Source organism: Penaeus chinensis, chromosome 9 (assembly GCF_019202785.1).
Source record: "Penaeus chinensis breed Huanghai No. 1 chromosome 9, ASM1920278v2, whole genome shotgun sequence".
Classification (NCBI taxonomy): Eukaryota; Metazoa; Arthropoda; class Malacostraca; order Decapoda; family Penaeidae; genus Penaeus; species Penaeus chinensis.
This window is the reverse complement of record NC_061827.1, coordinates 2082828-2102827: the sequence shown is the minus strand read 5'-3', so window position 1 is coordinate 2102827 and position 20000 is coordinate 2082828. Positions and strand designations below refer to the sequence as shown.

At 43.7% G+C, this 20000-nt stretch overlaps 1 protein-coding gene across 1 annotated transcript in view; it reads right to left on the bottom strand.

Moving 5' to 3' along the window:
- LOC125028598 overlaps positions 1 to 20000 on the bottom strand; it is a 29797-nt gene that overhangs the window by 8766 nt on the left and 1031 nt on the right. The window lies entirely within an intron of this gene.

Genomic DNA, 20000 nt, shown 5'->3' with positions numbered 1-20000 from the left:
TTGATTCCTATCCTTAACACCGCCTTCCCTCCTCCCACTCCCCCTTCCTCTTCTTCCAGACACTTCCTTTGACCTCATACACTTTTTTCTCTCTCTACAGCTCTCCGGTTACTTAAAACCTTGTAGGGCAGGACTTGCGTGTTCTTTTCCGTTGAGTTGGCGGGCACTACAGCAGTAAGACGGCTTTCATTATGCAACTCATTGCAAACTTGTTTCGATCCAGCACAGTATTCTACATCATACTATCGTCGTTTACGTTCATATTAGCTTTCTCTATAATACCCTCACGCCACTACTCTTTTTTCTTCTCTTTCCCCATTTCCTCCATTTTCTTCTTCAGTTTTTATTCGTACCCATCACCCGAACTCTCGCTCTTAAAAATTCGCTTATTATTTCTGCCTGAAGTTGAAGAACTTGGCTCACATTCTGACTAACAAACATCTGACTCTTCAGCTAGTCTAGTTTCCATGAAGTAGGGAATACATCTCTGCGGGCCTTTTGTTCATTTCCAGCTCTTTGGTCTGTCTGTTTATTTATTTCATTTCATCACTGAGGACCTCGGTAACCTTTCCCAAAACCTTCCAATACTGATGACCGTGAGACCCGGCGTGTCTCTCTGAAAAGAGAACCAATTTCTACCCCGATTTTTAACCACATTTTTATAAAAATATGGAACAAATACAGCGACCTGACAACTCTGAGGATGAAATCCGTTGTATCCGCGAACCTTAAAAAAAATGTAACGCATCGTCCTTGGTATTCATTTTTTTGTAAGATACGTCAATAAGAACTATAAGGTAAATATTAAATAAATAACGTTCCTTTGCTTGGTCGTGAAAACCTTATGCCTTTGAAATGATAAACAGATACCTATTATTAATATAAGTGATCTATACACCTTTTTCCAACATCTGGAAAAAAGTGGATAGCACTGGTTTCATAGAGAATCCTGTTGAGCAAATAACGCGAAAAGCATACTAAGCAAAAGATACAATAGGCTATAGTGTACGAACAGCAACGAAAACACGCAATATGAAAACGTGTACTTTGTCAAGTACGTATATATGTGCAGCTGTCCGAGACTCCGGGTTAATAAGGACAAGCAACTTAATGACGAAAAGTGGCGAATGAAATAGGTAACTTCAACTTCGCAAAATGAAGGGATAATTCGTCATTGGATATGCACCAGTACAGAGGGGTCATCAACGCCATTTTTTGTCAACGGATATCTTGGTTTATTACAAAATTCACTGCAAAATAAGTGAACGGTTAAAACGTGTTCACCAAGGGTTGTGGTTAAATCTAATAGTCCTATTTTCATTTTACTAAGCCGTACAGTCAATTGCAATTTGGTGCTCTACACTTCAACCTCTAGCATACACACATGGAAAAGATCTCAACTATAAAAAGGGGTATACACACTCGAATAAATTATTAAATTTAGGGATACATACATATATAAACAAAATAAACCTAGTTCTTAGAAAAGGAACTTGTTGAAATCCTTAAGATTCACTTTAGAAGTTAAGCTCTCACACAGAGCCCTGACCTTCTCACGTTATCTTGAAGAAAGATTAGATGATTTTTCAACAATATTTCTTGGCATCCGGCCAGGTGCAAGAAACATCAAGACTAGGACACTGCACCCCCGCCCGCCCCTCCATCGTGCCAAATCGTGAATCATCGCTTTCTGAAATAGCTCCATTCACTAATGATACATTTAACAAATGTCCTTTGGGTATATCTGTCATTGCCTTGCCGAATGATATATCTTTACGTCTCTCAAAAGTTAGACAAACATGATCACTGTCATACCACATGCATTACAGTGCCAGCGGGACGGCCTCTCTCCACATTATATGTAACATTAACCTGAAAGAGACATACCGTCTCAACCTATGGTGGTTTACAATACGCTATCTCACGTGCAACGAACAGCTACGTGGTATCTCAGACTCGGTATACATAGTAATTTCAAATGACTATTAGAAAAGTGTTCATAGTGTACTTTAATTTTAGCATATACCTTCAATGCATCACATAATAAAAGTATAAACATTATTGTTTTCGATATTTCCTGAATGTAAGGAAACTGTACACCGAACAAAATCCATAGTGCTTAAATTCGTGCCTCCTTTGTAAAATTAATGTCCTAACCCTTTATCCTTACTAACTTCTATATCAAAAATGAGATAATACTCATGTGCCAAGTACTCGAGTCAGGGTTTGGTAATCACAGCGATTTTCTTCTCCTTTTGTCCTTACTACATAAGTGTAATATCCGGTCAAAATTACATTAGATAATACAATTTCTCTACGTTTTCGGTTAAGTGATAAAGCAGAATTGATATTTCGTTCATGTTTAATCCTATAAAAAGGCTATCATGGCGGTGGCCTCGCTTCGAAAAATGATGTGTGTGGTGTTGGGGGGTGGGGGTGGGTTTCGTTCGACTTTATCCGTTTTCTTTCGGTTGGGGAGTTAAATTTTGTCGATTTTACACTGATAAAAATAACCTTCATATATTTGATGCTTCCGTGTTGCTACAAGAAAAAAAAAGTCTTTTCTACATTGGAAAATATTTTTTTTCGTAATCTGACATATAGTCTACTGTAAACATACGTTCCACATTTATTTTGCAATTTACACAATTGGTCGATCATTCACGGTCATGATGAATAATAACTGAAATAATTAATATAATTATTATCCTTTCCTTTAGGTATTATCTTAATTTCTTGGACCATCGACTAATTGACAAAGGAGCAAAATCCCTTGTATGTGGAATACCCTTGGCACCCTGACAAGGAAGAGAGCTCTCTTGCTAGACTTTAAATAAATCTTAAATTGTAGAATGTACGATGCATACTTCATTTAGAAAAGACACGAAGACCGTAAAATGTACAGGATTAGGTTGAGACGACCGTTGAGGAACTAACCTTACATTCAACAACCCTGCCGGGAGTTATTTTGATTAAATTGCTTGTAATTCCCGTCATCCACTCAAGTAATGAAGTGAAAGGCGAGTTTTTCATTTGTCTCTTTCTGCAGAGAGGGTCATAAGGCCAATAACAGTGTTGGAAGCATAAATATTAGCAGCTTTGAGCAAATACTACTGAACGTTGTAACAAAAAAAAAAATCGTGCTTTATTTAGAATGACATCCACGTTATTATCCCAGGTGCATCACACACACACACAATAAAACAGACAAATAAATAATACACACTTCCACTTGACACCTGTGGAAGTCCTAAGCTGCGGCGTAAATAATACAAGCAAGGTTATCTCCCGAGCCTGTTTGCGAAAGAGATACGGGATGTCAGCTTCCTGTACACATACACAAGCCTCGGGGAAGGGGCGTCATTTCAGGTTTTTCTCAAGGTGGGTAGGTAAGCAGAGAAAAAAATAGCTATTCTTTGGATATTTTTTAAGGTGCGACCAGACCTATATGTGTAATTTAATAAAAATGAATAAATAAATAAGAATAAATAGATAAATGGAAATGAATAAGTAAAAATAATATTAATACTAATAATAACAATAACAAAATTAAAAAGTTTAATATTTTGGGCAAATAGACTTGAGTGGGGGGACTGCAACCCCCCAGCCCCCTCCACAATTGACCCCCTTCCCTCGGTGTTGATCGTCGTAGGAATTGGCTGCATCTGTCTGTTTCCCATCCCTTCCTATCGTCTTCGTCCGTTCGTGATCACAAATGCAAGTCTCGTGTTCGATTACTGTTACTAGGTGTGTGTGTGTTAAAAAGAGGGAACTAGAGAGAGTGAGAGAGAGAGAGAGAGAGAGAGAGAGAGAGAGAGAGAGAGAGAGACAGACAGACAGACAGACAGACACACACACACACACACACACACACACACACACACACACACACACACACACACACACACACACACACATACACACACACACACTGAGTCAGAGAAAGTAAGTGAGTGAGACCAAGAGAAACAGACAGACAGTGACAGACACAAACAGACAGACAGAAACGAAAGAGAGAGAGCGAACACTATCTCGAAGTAGTTCCATTCACCAGTCTCTTCATCGCTCCACGTGCGGACATTCCCCTCGAAGCGGAGCAACAGTGGCGGATGTTTTATACGTAGTTTTATTAACATTGCCTACTTACTGTCGTGGTTGAATGGACTCCTGGCGCAGACAGAATTTTGTTAAGTTCCTGAGGTGTGTAAACTAATAATGTTGTCGGTATAGGTAGATATGTACATGCAGTGTCTTTGTCTTTCTCTCTCTCTCTCTCTCTCTCTCTCTCTCTCTCTCTCTCTCTCTCTCTCTCTCTCTCTCTCTCTCTCTCTCTCTCTCTCTCTCGCTCATAGAGACGAAGCTACTTTTACTATCTTAACTATTAACATTACTAGTATCCCAATTGCATTATGAAACACACGAAATATATAAACAAATTGCTCGGGAAAATTCCTCAATAGTTTGCTATTGCGGACGGAGACGGAAATTTCCAAGCGCATTAACCGTTCACCTTCCACGTCCAGATCGTAACACATGGCCTTTCAATTGCTGCTCAGACTGCATAGGAAGATACGCAGTCAGACAATTCGGAGAAAAGAAAATGCACAACGTGGCAGGCCTAATCAGATATTCATGACATACACACACACATGCACACCCGCACGCGTACGCACGCATGCACGCACGTAATCACTCATGTATAAATGCATTCATAAATACATGTATATTCATATATTTATATATATAATTATATATACATACATACATACATACATATATATACACACACACGTGTGTATGAGTGAGCGGGCGTGTGTGATTTTATGTCTATATATTTAGTTATATTTACATTTATCCTTATATATACTTATATATATATAAATAAAAAAATATATACACATATACGTACACACACACATTTATTATATATTATATATATATATATATTTATGATATTTATATATCATATAATATATGTACATATGTAAGTGTATATGTATAAATATATATAAATCGCATATGTGTCTGTATACATACATATACACACATATATGTATGTACATACATACACATATCCATAGATACAAATAAATACTTGTCTGTCCGCGTGTACATATATATATACATATATATGTATGTATATATATATATTTGTGTACGTAAATTCATACATAAAGCACACAGTATACATACCCGTGCTGTTGGCGTTCACAGCAGCCCCTTTCTAAACAGAATTGCACATTTCACGGCATTTCACCACAAAGCAGATATAATTAAGCAGCAGGCTCCCCACCAAAGCCAGGGGCAAATACACGTGTTATCATTGTTAAGACTCGCGTGTTAGCGTGAAGTGCCTGTGTTGGTGCTTTCACTTTCGATAGATATTCATGCTCGATACAGGTATTCACGCCACATTCACATTAACTTCATTACCCATGTATTCGTGGTTATACATTTCAGATGGGTTCTTAGTATAATGTCTTTCATCGAGTATGAGTATGTGTGTGTGTGTGTGTGTGTGTGTGTGTGTGTGTGTGTGTGTGTGTGTGTGTGTGTGTGTGTGTGTGTGTGTGTCATATTCTCTTTGTCTCGCTTTCTCTCTCCCTCTCTATCTCTCTCTCTCTCTCTCCCTCTCTATCTCTCTCTCTCTCTCTCTCTCAAGAAGGATAAACAATAAACAAAACAACCACAGGCAAAATCAGAACTCCTTTCAGGTCAACTCCTCCAGTCTCGCATTCCGACACGAGAACTGCATAAACAATCTCCAAGATGTTCAAGCGAAAAGATACTTTAGAAAGAAATCATTTTCTTAGTAAGAATCTCTGAAGGGAAATGAACGGGGTGTATCCTGTCACCTTCACTTTTAACATGTGTAATGACCTCTTTAGTGTTATACTTTTATAAGCCCATTGTAACAAGTGTAACACCTTTTTTTCGCATTCATAATACTCTAATGCCTTATATTATTTATAACACTTATGTTATGATTTACGTGTTCCCGCTCCTTTTAATATGTACAATGCCTCATCTTTAGCCTTATAACATTAATACGTGTGTTGCCTTCCCTTTTAACACGTGCAACACTTCCCCCTTTAAAACACTATTTAACCCGGTGCATTGCCTCTCTATTTTAACATAATACATAATACCTCCCTTTTAACATGTGTAACACCCCATACTTTAAACTGTAACAAAGCCTCCTACTTTAAAACGTTTTACATTTTCCTTCGGCACATTTTCCTTCCAATACAGCATAAGCATGATTCTTAATGCCTTCCATTTTAGTGCGTGTAACACCTCCTCTTTATAACTCGTAGCACCTCCCTCTGAACCATCTAACACTGGTAATATCTCCCTTTTACCTCATATTCCTACCTTTTTAACGTTTTATTCCTCACCTTTTAGCATCTGCAACACTTTCCCTTTCAACACGTGTAACACCATGTGACATTTACCTTTGCTTTCCACGTGCCTTGCAAATCGATACTAACTCCATCGGTTAAAGGTAAGTGCCTGCGAATCTGTCACGAATTCGTTTTTCTTATTCTTTTTGAGGCCCAGGATATTTGCATATTAATTCAGTCTTTCCTAGAGAATTATGCATTGTTCTTGCAATAACCCAATATATCTCATTATGTCTAATCATAACGTATTGCAAGACGAGAGCCTATTGTGCAGCGTACTTTTTTATTACACTACGTATAGGATTATTTCGATTAATTAAATAAGGCATCGTGCAAACAGTCGTTAAGAAAAGAATTATGATCTCAAAAGGCCCTTTCGAAATCTCAGCGGACCGACATGCGATCTCCGTGGCCTGGTATTTTGAAATGCGTTTGGTTCATCCGATATCCGCCGCTAATTGATCCAAGGTTACTATCACTCAGCCGCAGACACCGCACAAGCACGTCTGCTCAGTGCGTCGCCGGGCTTTCTCAGGGACGCGCACGCCGAACCCCTTGCGCCAGGGGAGAGGAAATAAGGTTTTAGGCTCATTCGGTGCGACCTCGAATGCCTTTGTCCCTCGAGAGTTGGCCTGCAAGGCGACACCCTGAGGGAGTAACGGAAGTCTATCGCACTTCGCACAACAATATTGGGGCTTTAAAGTCATTAATGTGCCTTAGAGAAATGTAGCTATGCTTTAAAGATGAAAAGAAAAATCCGACGCGTCTAAAGATGCAAAAAAGAGAAAAAACGGAGCTACAGGTATCAATAACCTTCCGTGCCACAAGGATAAGCCACGGTTGCAAAACACTGCACACAGTTGCTTCTATGTCGGTTTCTGTTATTGATCGCCCGGACCTTCTCGCTCGCCGCTCCCCGAAGCTAATCAGGGCGACGACACACTCCTTCATTCCTGTCCCCTCGTATTTTTGCCGCAGCAAGACGCTCACCGAGGAAGACGACCTGAGAACCGTCCGATTTTTTTTATTATTACGTTTCTGATGACACTGCCACCAAAACATGCCCCGGAAACCACAGGTGTCATGAGCACGATCTTTCCTTTGGCGCGCGTCGAGATTTCTCCCTCACATCACAGATCGATGCAGACTCGGGTCCTGCACGTAATTGGATACATTATAATTTCTTGCGAATGGGATTGTGGTTGGCTCACTGAAGGATTTCGACTGAGTCCCGTAATGGAATGAAAATTGCTTGCGTAAACGAGTCTTGCAAATTGGTTGGAACATTTTCAACTTTCGGCCAAAAATAAGACTTCGAGGATAGATATTCCTCTTTACATTTACATTTGTACATGGCTATCAGAATTGCAGCTATGCAGAAAAAAGTTGTGCTTTCTCATAAATCTAAACATATCTAAATATAGACAAAAAAGAAATAAAACCGGCAACATAAAATAGAATAAATTATAAATAAGGCAAAGTACCTGCATTGTATAACTATAGAAGATGGCATAACGTCTTCATCCAATTATAACTATTCATTATAAACCACCTTCCTTGTTAACTGACACCTCCCCTAACACAACACCCTTCTATAACAAGTGATACACCCAACGACCGTCACTTTTACAGGATCTCTCAACACAGGACGACAATTTATGATGATCGCCCGCCCTCCGCTGAAGAGTTCTTTATCCATACCAACAGGTGGGCCAATCCCGCCTCAGAGCCCACAGGATTTAGCGGATAACCCCCAGGAAATTAGGGAGAAGCTGCCGGAAACTTCTGTACGATTAAATACCTCTTTTCGACTAGACGCGTGTTCGTTCGTTTATTTATTTTCTTTCTCTTCGTTTTGCTCACACAAAGGCCTTGTTCACCGTCCACAGGAACCAGTATATAAAGCATACATATCGAATTCCCCAAGCAAGAAACTCTAATTATAGTGGAAGAGGCAGAAAGAGGACGCGGCGTACCTCGAAGCTCCACGTACGTCAAACACAACGAGTAAATCAAGAAATACAATTCATTAAACTATGCTACAAAATCCAAACTTTCGTGGCGGTTTCTTCGCTTCCCCGTCCGCGAAGAAACCACAAGTATATGAACGTTCCATATTTAATGCGTAGGTTTCGGTTCTCCTTTAAGAGCGTAAAGGTGAAGCCTTGCCGCCTGTCTCGCCGCGTCGGCTGTACCTCACGGTCTTAACTGCATGGTCATGTTCGTCAAGGAGGGGGTGGGGAAGAAGGGAGAGAGGGGGGAGAATGGAGGGAGAGAGGGGGGTGAGAGGGAGGGGAAAAAAGAAGGGAGGATGAAGGAGGGGATGAGACGGAAGAAGAGAGGGAAAGAGGGGGCGAGAGGGAGGGGGAGGAAATAAGACGGAGGAAGATGAGGGGAAAGAAAGGGAAAGAGTGGCGGAGGAGCACAGGGAACGGAGGGGTTCGGTACGGAAAAAGGAAAAGAAAGAATGAGGAAAAAAAATATGGGAGAAAGAAGGAAAAACAGAAAACTCCAAGAGTAAAGTAAATGCAGAACCCGCAGACAATTTCTAATTCGATACGTAGTTCAGAGTCGCGTAATCAACGATTCAATTTTTACTTTTAAATGAGAAAAGAAGGCAAAATAAAAAAATGTAAATGAAATCTCATTAACACCAGATTTCCTCGTTCACTATGTTCGTAATGAAACTGTTGAATGGATTTAATCACAGATGGCGTACGGCGTGCTGGAGGTCCCGGCAAGCCAAGGAATTGGAGATATTGTGCTTAAGATGAACACCGTCTTTAACACTCGCACTTTTTACTCATTTAATTAATTTACTTCTTTTCTTTCGCCCTTCTTCTTTAATAATTTTATTTTTTGTTCCCTTTTCTTGTTATTGTGTTATGTCCAAGTCGTTTCTTTTCCACCTTTATGTAACTTGCCTAACCCCTCACCCTCACCCTCGCGCATCCTGCCGTTCTCCCCTCTCTCCACGGTGCAGCTAGCCTTTCTCCTCACCTCCCTCGTGTTTTCTTTCCTCCTTCCTCTTCTTGCTCTCTCTCTCTCTTTTCCTTCCTTTTCCGTCTCCCCCCTTAGCAATACCCTCATACCCCCCATACAACTCTCTATCCCTCCTCTCATGCGACTCGCCTCGTCTCCTCCCGCTGCCCAGCTTGCCCCCTTTTCCTCCCTCCGCTTCTACCTCCATGTTTGCTGTTTCCCTCCCCTCACCCCAATCCAACCCTTCCCCATCCCCTATGTCATCTTCCCTTATCCTACCCCTTTTCCGTTTGTAATTCCACCCTCCCTGCACCCCTTCTACTCCCCCAGTGAAGCCTCTTTCCTACATCAATTCCCCTCTTTCCCCCTTCCCACTACCCTCTTTCTCCCTTCTCACTACCCTCTTTCTCCCTTCCCACTACCTCCTTTCCCTCTTCCAACTGGTTCCTGCCCTCCCCCCCCCCCTCCAGCCTTCCCCCATGCAACCCGCCCTCACCCCTTCCCCACTAGAACCCACTCTCGCTCCTCCTCCTTCCATGCAACCCACCCACTTCACTCCCGACGATAACCCCCTGCCCCCTCCCACCCCTCTTTCCCCTCCCATGCCCCTCTACCCCGAGACAACCTCCTCGATTTCCCTCATCATCACCTCTCATTACTTCCCCATGACGCGTCAGTTTTTCTGCAGAAGTGAGGGGAGGAGGGGGAAGGGGAGAGGGATGGGGAGGAGGATGGGGAAGGGGAGAGGGATGGGGAGGAGGAAGGGGAAGGGGAGAGGGAGAGGAAAAGGAGGTGATGGTGGAGAGGGCATGGGGATGAGGAGGGAGAGGAAGAAGAGAGGAGAGGTGACGGTCGGGGAGGAGGAATAAGAGGAGTAGGTGATGAAGGAGGGGATGGGGAGAGAGAGGAAGAGGAGTAGGGGATTGGGAGAGAGAGAGAGGAAGAGGAGATGATGGAGGAAGAGAGGGAATGGGGAGGGAGAGGAAGAGATGGTGGAAGAGGAAAAGGTGAAAAAGGAAGAGGTGAAGGAGGGGGGAAGAGGTGAAGCAACGTGGAATGTAGGAAAGAAGAGAGAGGAGGGCGGATGAGGAGGAAGGAAGATGCAGGGGAGAGAGAGGAGGGGTGGAAGAGAATGTGGAGGACTGGGGATCGGGAGGGAGAAGAGATGAGAAGGAAATAGTCGAATGAGGAAGAGAAGAAGCAAGATGAAAAGGGAAGAAGAGAAAGACTTGGAAGAGGAAAGAAGAATTAGGAGGAGGGAGTGTGGGAGAAGGACGAGGAGGAGGAGGAGTAGGTGGTTGTGGTGATGAAGGATGATAGGAGATGAGATGGAGGGAGAGGAGAGGAGGATGAAGTGAAGGGGAGGGAGAGGGGGGGGAGGAGCAGGTGGTGGTGGTGGGAGGAGGAGGAGGAGGAGGTGGTGGTGATGGTAGGGGAAGAGGAGCAGGTGGTGGTGGTGGTGGGAGGGGGGGGGAGGAGATGGTGGGGGAGGAGGACGACGCTAAAGAACAGATTTAAAGAAAACTAGAAAATATAAATCCCAATAAAATAAAAATAAATGTTAAAAAACACACAAAAAAAACACGAGTGTGTATGCGCATCCCGACCTTCTTATCATGAACTTTTATTTCACATTTAACCTAAACGGCGGAATTCAGCCCTCCATGCGAACCCTTTTTTCCCGCCATAATTTCTCGGCGACGCTTAAAGGTCACTGGGTCATCACCTTTTCTCTAATCTGGTCGCGTCCTTTCCTTGTTTACTTTAGTTGTTTTCCTCTGGTTATTTTTGTTTTTGTTTTTTGTTGGTGTTGATGGTAATTGTGGTGGTGAGTGAGGAAGATGATGGTGGTGATGGTAAGGGTGGGTGATGAGGAAGATGGTATTGGTGGTGATGGTAAGAGTGGTGGTGATGATGGTGATGATAATGGTGAAAAAGGAGCTGGTGATGGTGATGATAATGGTGAAAGAGGAGTTAGTGATGGTGATGATAATGGTCATAATGGGAGTGATGGTCATGGTGATTATAAAGGAGGTGGTTGTGTCAGTGATGATAATGGTGATGACGGTTAGGAAGAAGATGGCGGTGGCACTGGTGATGATGGTGATAAAGATAAGGCTGGTAGGAGTGATGATGGTGATGACCGTGAAGATTAATCCATCGATCTTCCTTCCCTTTACCCTCTCCTACCGCACTAGATCTTCCTTCCTTCCTTCCCCCCCCCCCCCATCCACTTCCTCTCACCTCCTTCCTTTTTTTTCCACTTCGTCTCTCCTCTTCCTCCTCCTAAGGTTTTCATCATCATCTCATGTCGATGCCTGATATTGTTATGATTATCATTGCTGTTATTATTGCTATTATCATTATCGTTATTACTATTATCATATTTATTTTTATTATTATTGCTATTATCATATTTATTATCATTATTACTCTTATTATATATATCATCATTATTATCGTTAATATTCTTATGATGATTTTTCTCTTACTGTTATTACTGCTGTTGTTGTCTCCCTTCTGTTCTTTTCCTTTACCTTATTATCATCACCTTTACCGTTCTTTTTCTCATTCTCTTTATTATTATTATTATTATTATTATTATTATTATTATTATTATTATTATTGTTGTTGTTGTTATTATTATTATTATCATTACTATTATCATTATCATTACCATTACTGTTATTATCGTTATCATTCCTCCTCTTCCTTCTCGTCCTCGACCTCTCCCCACCTCCCCTACCACCTCCACCACCACCACCACCTCCACCTCCTCCTCCTCCTCCTCCTCCTCCTCCTCCTCCTCCTCCTCCTCTACCCCCCACCTCCTCCTCCTAAGGTTTTCTCTACCTCAGCATCATCCTCGTCAACACGTCACTCTTCTAGTTGAACTCGGATCTTTGTTCATTTCTCTAGCGCGCCACCATGTTCATTTCTCGACGACGTGTTCACAACGACGTTCCTGCAGACTTCGTAAGATTCCCATTTGCATAATTCAATCTAGCTAATGGACTTTGCCATTGCCAGTGCAAGTTGAGATAGGTGCAGGTAAGTTTGTGCGTATGCGTGTGGATGAGAGATGAGGAGATGGAGGAGGAGGAGATGGAGGAGGAAGAGGGGGGAGGAGTGGGAGGAGATGGAGGAGGAAGAGGGGGGAGGAGGGGGAGGAGATGGAGGAGGAAGAGGGGAGAGGATAGGGGAGGGGGAGGAGGAGGGAAGGGGGAGAAGGAGGTGGTGATAGAGGAGGAGGAAGAGGGAGTAGGGAAGGGCAGGGGAAGGGGAATAAAGAGGGGAGGGAATGAGGAGGAAGAGGAAGAAAATAAGGGAAAAAAAACAAATAAAAACAGGAAAGAAAGAAAAAAGAAACAGAATAAGAATAAATAGTAAAAACAGAAAATCAGTGAGAAAAAAAAATGAGGCGCAAATCCGAGAGAAGTAACATGACTGACCCGAGGGAACGTAAATATCTTTTCCGAGATTACGCACGTATGCAGGTAACATGACCTACACTCTTGGGGCAAGAATGAAGTTGTTACTAATTCACTGACGACCTTCTTCCTTGCATCTACAGTAGGGCTTTCACTTTATAAATTTCGATTTCGAAGTGGATTGCAATCACCCTTAAAAAAAAAAATAAAAGGATAAATAACATGGCGTGCACAAAACGTTAAAAAAAAAAGTATCATTAAATGTACACGACTTGCTTTGACACGTTGAATGCACCCTCTTTTTTTCTCTCTTTTCTATTTTTTGTTAATCAAACCACTCCTTCCGTGCAGATAAACACTGTCTTTCTTTCTGGTCCATTCATTACAAACTATCACAATCTCCTCAGTCAAAATGTCAATTTCCTAAATTCTGTCCATCTAGATTCTTTGTACATCTTTGCAAGGGGTGAACAAGCCCGAGCGTGGAAGGAGAATGAAGAGGAGGAGGAGGAGGAAGAGGAGGGGGAGAAGGAAGAGAAGGAAGAGGAGGAGAATGAGGAGGAGCAGGAGCAGGAGCAGGAGAAGGAGGAAGAGGAGGAGAATGAGGAGGAGGAGGAGAATGAGGAGAATGAGGAGGAGAAGGAAGAGGAGAAGAAATAGGAGGAGGAGGAGGAGAAGGAAGAGCAGGAGAATGAGGAGGAGGAGGAGAACGAAGAGGAGGAGAATGAGGAGGAGAAGGAAGAGAAGGAGAAGGAGGAGGAGTAGGAGAAGGAAGAGAAGGGGGAGGAGGAGCAGGAGCAGGAGCAGGAGCAGGAGAAGGGGGGGAGAGGAAGAGGAGGAGAAGGAAGAGGAGAATGAGGAGGAAGAGGAGGAGGAGGAGGAGGAGGAGGAGGAAGAAGAGGAGGAGGAGGAGGAGGAGGAGAAGAAGGGGGGGGAGAAGGAAGAGGAGGAGGAGGAGGAGGAGGGGGAGGAGGAGAAGGAGGAGGAGCTGTAGCAGGAGGAGGAGGAGGAGAAGAAGGAAGAGGAGGAGAAGGAGGAAAAGGAAGAGGAGGAGGAAAAGGAAGAGGAGGAGGAGAAGGAGAAGGAGAAGGAGGATGAGGAGAAAGAAGAGGAGGAGAAGAAGTAGGAGGAGGAGGAGGAGAATGAGGAGGAAGACGAGGAGAAGAAGGGGGGGAAGAGGAGGAGGAGGAGGAGAATGAGGAGGAGGAGGAGGAGAAGGAAGAGAAGGAGAATGAGGAGGAGGAGAAGGAAGAGGAGGAGAAGAAGGAGGAGGAGGAGGAGTAGGAGGAGGAGGAGGAGGAGGAGTAGGAGGAGGAGGAGGAGAAGGGGGGAGAGGAGGAGGAGGAGGAGAATGAGGAGGAGGAGGAGGAGGAGGAGGAGGAGGAGGAGGAGGAGGAGGAGGAGGAGGAGGAGGAGGAGGAGGAGGAGGTGGAGGAGTAGGAGTAGGAGTAGGAGTAGGAGTAGGAGTAGGAGGAGTAGGAGTAGGAGGAGTAGGAGGAGGAGGAGGAGGAGGAGCAGTAGCAGGAGGAGGAGGAGGAGAAGGAAGAGGAGTAGAATAAGGAGGAGGAGGAGGAAAAGGAAAAGGAAAAGGAAAAGGAAGAGGAGGAGAAGGAGAAGGAGGAGGAGAAGGAGAAGGAGGAGGAGAAGGAAGAGGAGGAGAAGAAGGAGGAGGAGGAGAAGGATGAGCAGGAGCAGGAGCAGGAGCAGGAGCAGGAGCAGGAGGAGGAGGAGGAGGAGGAGGAGAAGGATGAGCAGGAGCAGGAGCAGGAGCAGGAGCAGGAGCAGGAGGAGGAGGAGGAGGAGGAGGAGAAGGAGGAGGAGAAGGAAGAGGAGGAGGAGGAGGAGGAGGAGGAGGAGGAGGAGAAGGAGGAGGGGGAGGAGGGGGAGGAGGGGGAGGAGGAGGAGGAGGAGGAGGAGGAGGAGGAGGAGGAGGAGAAGGAGAACAAGGAGGAGAATAATAATAATAATAGGATGAAGGAGGAGGAAGAGCAGAAGGAGGAGGAGGAGGAGGAGGAGGAGGAGGAGGAGGAGGAGAAGAAGGAGAACAAGGAGAATAATAATAATAAGATGGAGAAGGAGGAGGATAAGCCTTCTACCCCCTGAAGGCACCGTGCTTGGAGGCCAGTACGCTTTTCCGGGGCGGCGGCGAAATTCTTAAAGCAGCTAGACAGTTCGGTAATCGCCGCTCAAGGCACACCTGTCACGGTGCCATCGGGGTGCTGAACCTGCTGCTGACAGGATGGAGAAAAGATAATACAAAGAAAGAGCTTTCTTAAGAGTTTATATATATATATATAAATGCATATATATATATATATACCCTCATGATCTCGAACTTAATTTCCCGTCGCGGCAGTCGTAAAAATGCCTGCGCTCTGACTTCAGGCTCGAGCCCGATCTCATTTCGAGAAAACGACATATCGCCTTGAGAAGTCAAACGCAGGTGTCGGAGGGGAAGTCGTCGCCGTGGAACAAGCGTTAGCCCCCGGAGGGCATCCAATTAGGCAAGGGTGGCACTGGCAAATAACCTCTAAATAATGAATTGAGAGAGGCATATGTCCTGCAATGGAATAAATGGCTGTTGGAATAATATACATATATATACATATATACAGTATGCGTGTGCTTTCGTATGCCTATGTACGTTGTGCATATGTACCTTTCTTCTCACACCCAAATCCCCCTTTTGCACGCAAGAGAGCGGCCCAGTGTCGGCTTCCGCCCGCACGCGCGCGAGCCCGCCGTCGGACCCTGGAGTGTCCCTGAAGCACCAGCCAGACTAACTCTTTTCTCGACGCTCTCTTTCCCCTCTCTTCGTCCCGCCGTCGCCCTCCCCTCTCTTTGATCCCCTCGCCCGTGTGCCTTCCCTCTACCCGCGATCTACCTCTCGTCCCATATCCGTCTGAGCGCCTTATGTCTACCTCTCTTTCTGTCTGTTGCTAAGGGGGGGCGGGGGGGTCTTTCGTTGCCATCCTTCTTCTCTCTATCTTCTCTCTTCCTCTTTCTCCAGACAGAGGTGTATATTTTTTATTGCATATACATGTACGTAGATATACATATATACTTATACACATATATTCGTGTTTATATATATGCATGTATGTATGTATGTATGTATGTATGTATGTATGTATGTATGTATGTATATATGTATGTATGTATGTATGTATGTATGTATGTATGTATGTATGTATGTATGTATGTGTCTCTCTCTCTATATATATATATATATGTAACCCACATATTATATAGATAGATAGAAAGATAGATAGATAGATAGATATAGATAGATATATACACACAAAGGCTGAGGTGCGAGAGAGGGAATGGAGGGTGAGAGAGGGGTAGGGGGAAGGGAGGATGAGCGAGGGAGAGAAACGGATAAGGAGAAAGAGAGGGGAGGAAGGAAGGGAGAAGAAAGGGGAGTGAAGGCTGACGGAGAGGAAGGAAAAATGAGAGAAAGGGTGAGATAGGAGAGAGAGGGAACGTAAGAGAGAAGACGAGGAAGTGAAAGAAAAGGAGGTATGAGGAAGAAAAGGGAATGAGAGAGAAGGGGAGAAGTAGGACGGAGGAAGGGAGAGTGGGAGAGAAGGTGGGGGATGCGAGGGAAAAAGAGAGAAAGGGAAGGAGAGCAGATGCAAGGGAGAGAAAGGAGAGTGAGAGAGAAGAGAAGGGGGGGTGAAAGGAAGGGAGAGAGCGAGAGAGAAAGGGGAGTAGGAGGGAAGGAAGGGAAGATATGAAAGAAGGTGATAGGCGGTAGGGAGGAAAGGAGGAGACAGAGTCGAGATGGGGAAAGGAAAAGAGAGAGAGAGAGAGAGAGAGAGAGAGAGAGAGAGAGAGAGAGAGAGAGAGAGAGAGAGAGAGAGAGAGAGAGAGAGAGGAAAAGAAATACGCCAAGGACAGCATACCGAGGGAAAGGGCTAGAAAATTAAAAAAAAAAAAAAAAAAAAAAAACAAGAGAGACAAAAAGCATATCGCACGAAAGACGAAACAAGAAGAACGAGAGAGAACAGACCAACGAAACTAACAAGAAGAAAGGAAGAAAGCAGGAAAGACAGACAATGAAGAAGCGCAACCAAGGAACGAGAGCTGAGGTGGATGAAGATAAACCCAGCGAGCTTGGTAACTACGCCCCCTCCCCCCCAAGCAGGCAGGGGGAGACTGGGGTTCGTTTACCTCATTATCACTCTCTGTCCTTCCGATCCTCGCGATTCGAACCCCCGTGTTCATTTCCAGATCATATATCGCCCATGGCTGCGTTCATTATAATCCAATCACAGGATTCTTCTCGTCTCTTTTTACTACGTTTTTTTCGTGTTTTTTTTTTTTTTTGTGTGAGAAAGAGAGAAAGAACGCAAAGAAGTCGACACCAAGTGATTGTATTATCAATTCAAATCACTGTTAGAATAAGCTGTCGCTGCGATATAGGGGTGTAGCAAGGCTAATCCAATCTGAATATAGGAAAACTTTGCCATAAACAATTATATACAGAGCTGGGTGTAGCTGTCATCTCGATTTCAAGCCAACCTGTTTTGAACTCGGGGCCACATATACCGTTGTGATTAGGTAATGAAAAAAATTTTCCCCTTTGTAATATATTTTCCTATTGTGGATGAGAGAAAGAGAGAAGGAGGGGGGGGGGGCACATACACAAGCACAAACACATATACTTGTATATATATAGATAGATAGATAGATAGATAAACATACATACATATATGCATATACATATATACCGTCTACACACTCATAAATGTGTTAGCATCCATACCAAAAATGTGTGTATATACATATAGATTTGTGTGTGTGTATATATATATATATTATATATATATATATGCGTGTGTGTGTGTGTGTGTGAGTGTGTGTGTGTGTGTGTGTGTGTGTGTGTGTGTGTGTGTGTGTGTGTGTGTGTGTGTGTGTGCGTGTGCGTGTGCGTGTGCGTGTGCGTGTGCGTGTGCGTGTGCGTGTGTGCGTGTTTGTGTGCGTGCGTGCGTGAGTGTACATTTATGCCATCATCATGCGATGTTTGATGAACTACTTGACATCATGCAGTTGACTGTGTCTTTATACTGGGATGGCTAACCCATAAGCCTTCCCCAGGGGAGTAGTTGGTTAGGTAATCATTGTTGATGGTTCTCAACCCACAATCATATCTACGGTAGACTTAACCACTACCGTATGCAGGTTTTACTTACCCTATATATGCAAATCCGTGCAAATCCGCACACACATTGTGCGCATGTGTGTGTGTGTGTGTGTATGTGTGTGTGTGTGTGTGTGTGTGTGTGTGTGTGTGTGTGTGTGTGTGTGTGTGTGTGTGTGTGTGCGTGTGCGTGTGTGTAGGACTATAGATGTACAGAATGTATATGCATATGTATATGTATATGGATGTGAATGTGTATTCATACATACACACATACATATTATATATATGTGTATGCCTTTCTCTCTCTCTCTCTCTCTCTCTCTCTCTCTCTCTCTCTCTCTCTCTCTCTCTCTCTCTCTCTCTCTCTCTCTTTCCTTCCCTCTCTCTCTCTCCTTCCCTCTCTCTCTCTCTTTCCCTCTCTCTCTCTCCTTCCCTCTCTCTCTCTCTCTCTCCTTCCCCCTCTCTCTCTCCTTCCCCCTCTCTCTCTCCTTCCCCCTCTCTCTCTCCTTCCCCCTCTCTCTCTCCTTCCCCCTCTCTCTCTCCTTCCCTCTCTTTCACTCTCCTTCCTTCTCTCTCTCTCCTTCCCTCTCTCTCTCTCTCCTTCCCTCTCTCTCTCTCTCCTTTCCTTTCTCTATCTCTCCTTCCCTCTCTCTCTCTCCTTTCCTGTCTCTCTCTCTCTCCTTCCCTCTCTCTCTCTCTCCTTCCCTCACTCTCTCTCCTTCCCTCTCTCTCTCTCTACTTTCCATTCTCTCTCTCTCTCCTTCCCTCTCTCTCTCTCTCCTTTCCTTTCTCTCTCTCTCCTTTCCTTTCTCTCTCTCTCCTTCCTTCCCTCTCTCTCTCTCTCTCCTTCCTTCCCTCTCTCTCTCTCTCTCCTTCCCTTTCTCTCTCTCTCCTTCCCTCTCTCGCGTAAACAGGGAACGGGTGAACTAACGAATGGCGTAAATAGGGAACGGGTGAACTGACGAATGGAGTAAATAGTGACGAGTGAACAGGTGAATGTGGCAAGGTAAATACAGTTGAACTAACGAATGGAGTAAATAGGGAACTAGCGACAGGGGCAACTCAGACGAAAGAGTTAGGAAATCGGTGATCTTCATGATAATTCCACGGATACATTACCAATCAATTTCAGTGTACAGCACTTCGCACTATTCCCAGCAACCTCGTTATTCGAAAAAAATGGCAAAAATACCAGGCAGTGCATTTACATTACGTTAATATTCTGTAGTTTACCGAGTAACTATGTCATCCTCTCATCTCTCTTCTTTTCCCTCCTCCGTTTCTTATAATTCCTGCTCCATTTTTTCCATTTTTTTTTTTTTTTTTTTTTTTTTAACCTTCTCTTCCCCTTCCTTCCTCTTTCCGTTTCTTCGTTCTTTGTCGTTCTCATCTATTTGGCTCTGTGTATGAATCCGCATCTACGTCCTTTTCCATTAACCGTCATATCGATTACTATCTCCCATCCTTATTTCTTCTCTGCATCACGTACTACTCTATTCCCCATTCTATTTCTAATGAATTCAGCATCTTCCTCATATTCGTCTTTTGTTCTATTTTTCTTTTGTGTTCCTCACTTTCTCCATTCATTAATTTCCAACTGTCTCTTGCTTCTTCTTTTCTGCAGCGAATATCCTTCAATTTATTTTATTTTTGCTTGTATTTTCCCAGTTTCTTTGTTTAAATGTCAGTCTCCTTTTGTGTAAGTGCATCATTTCCTTCCATTGCAAGTCTTCTGATTGTCGTAAGTATCCTCTGTTATTTCTTTTATTTTCGTTTCTCGTATCACTCGAACCGTTTCGTAAGACTTTTTAATGGTTGAGTTTTGTCCGTTTTCCTTTCTTCCTTTTTTTCTCTCTTGTTTTTAACCTTTTTTTTTTTTTTCCCCTAAGTACTGTTCGTCAAGGTCGTATTCCTTTTGTGTAACGACCAGCTTTTCATTCCTGTCCACCTCTGCTTGACACAGCGAGCACTGTTGTTGTTGCTGTTTTTATTGTTGTTGGGGGTACGGAGGGAGGGGAGGTAATATTAGCTGTC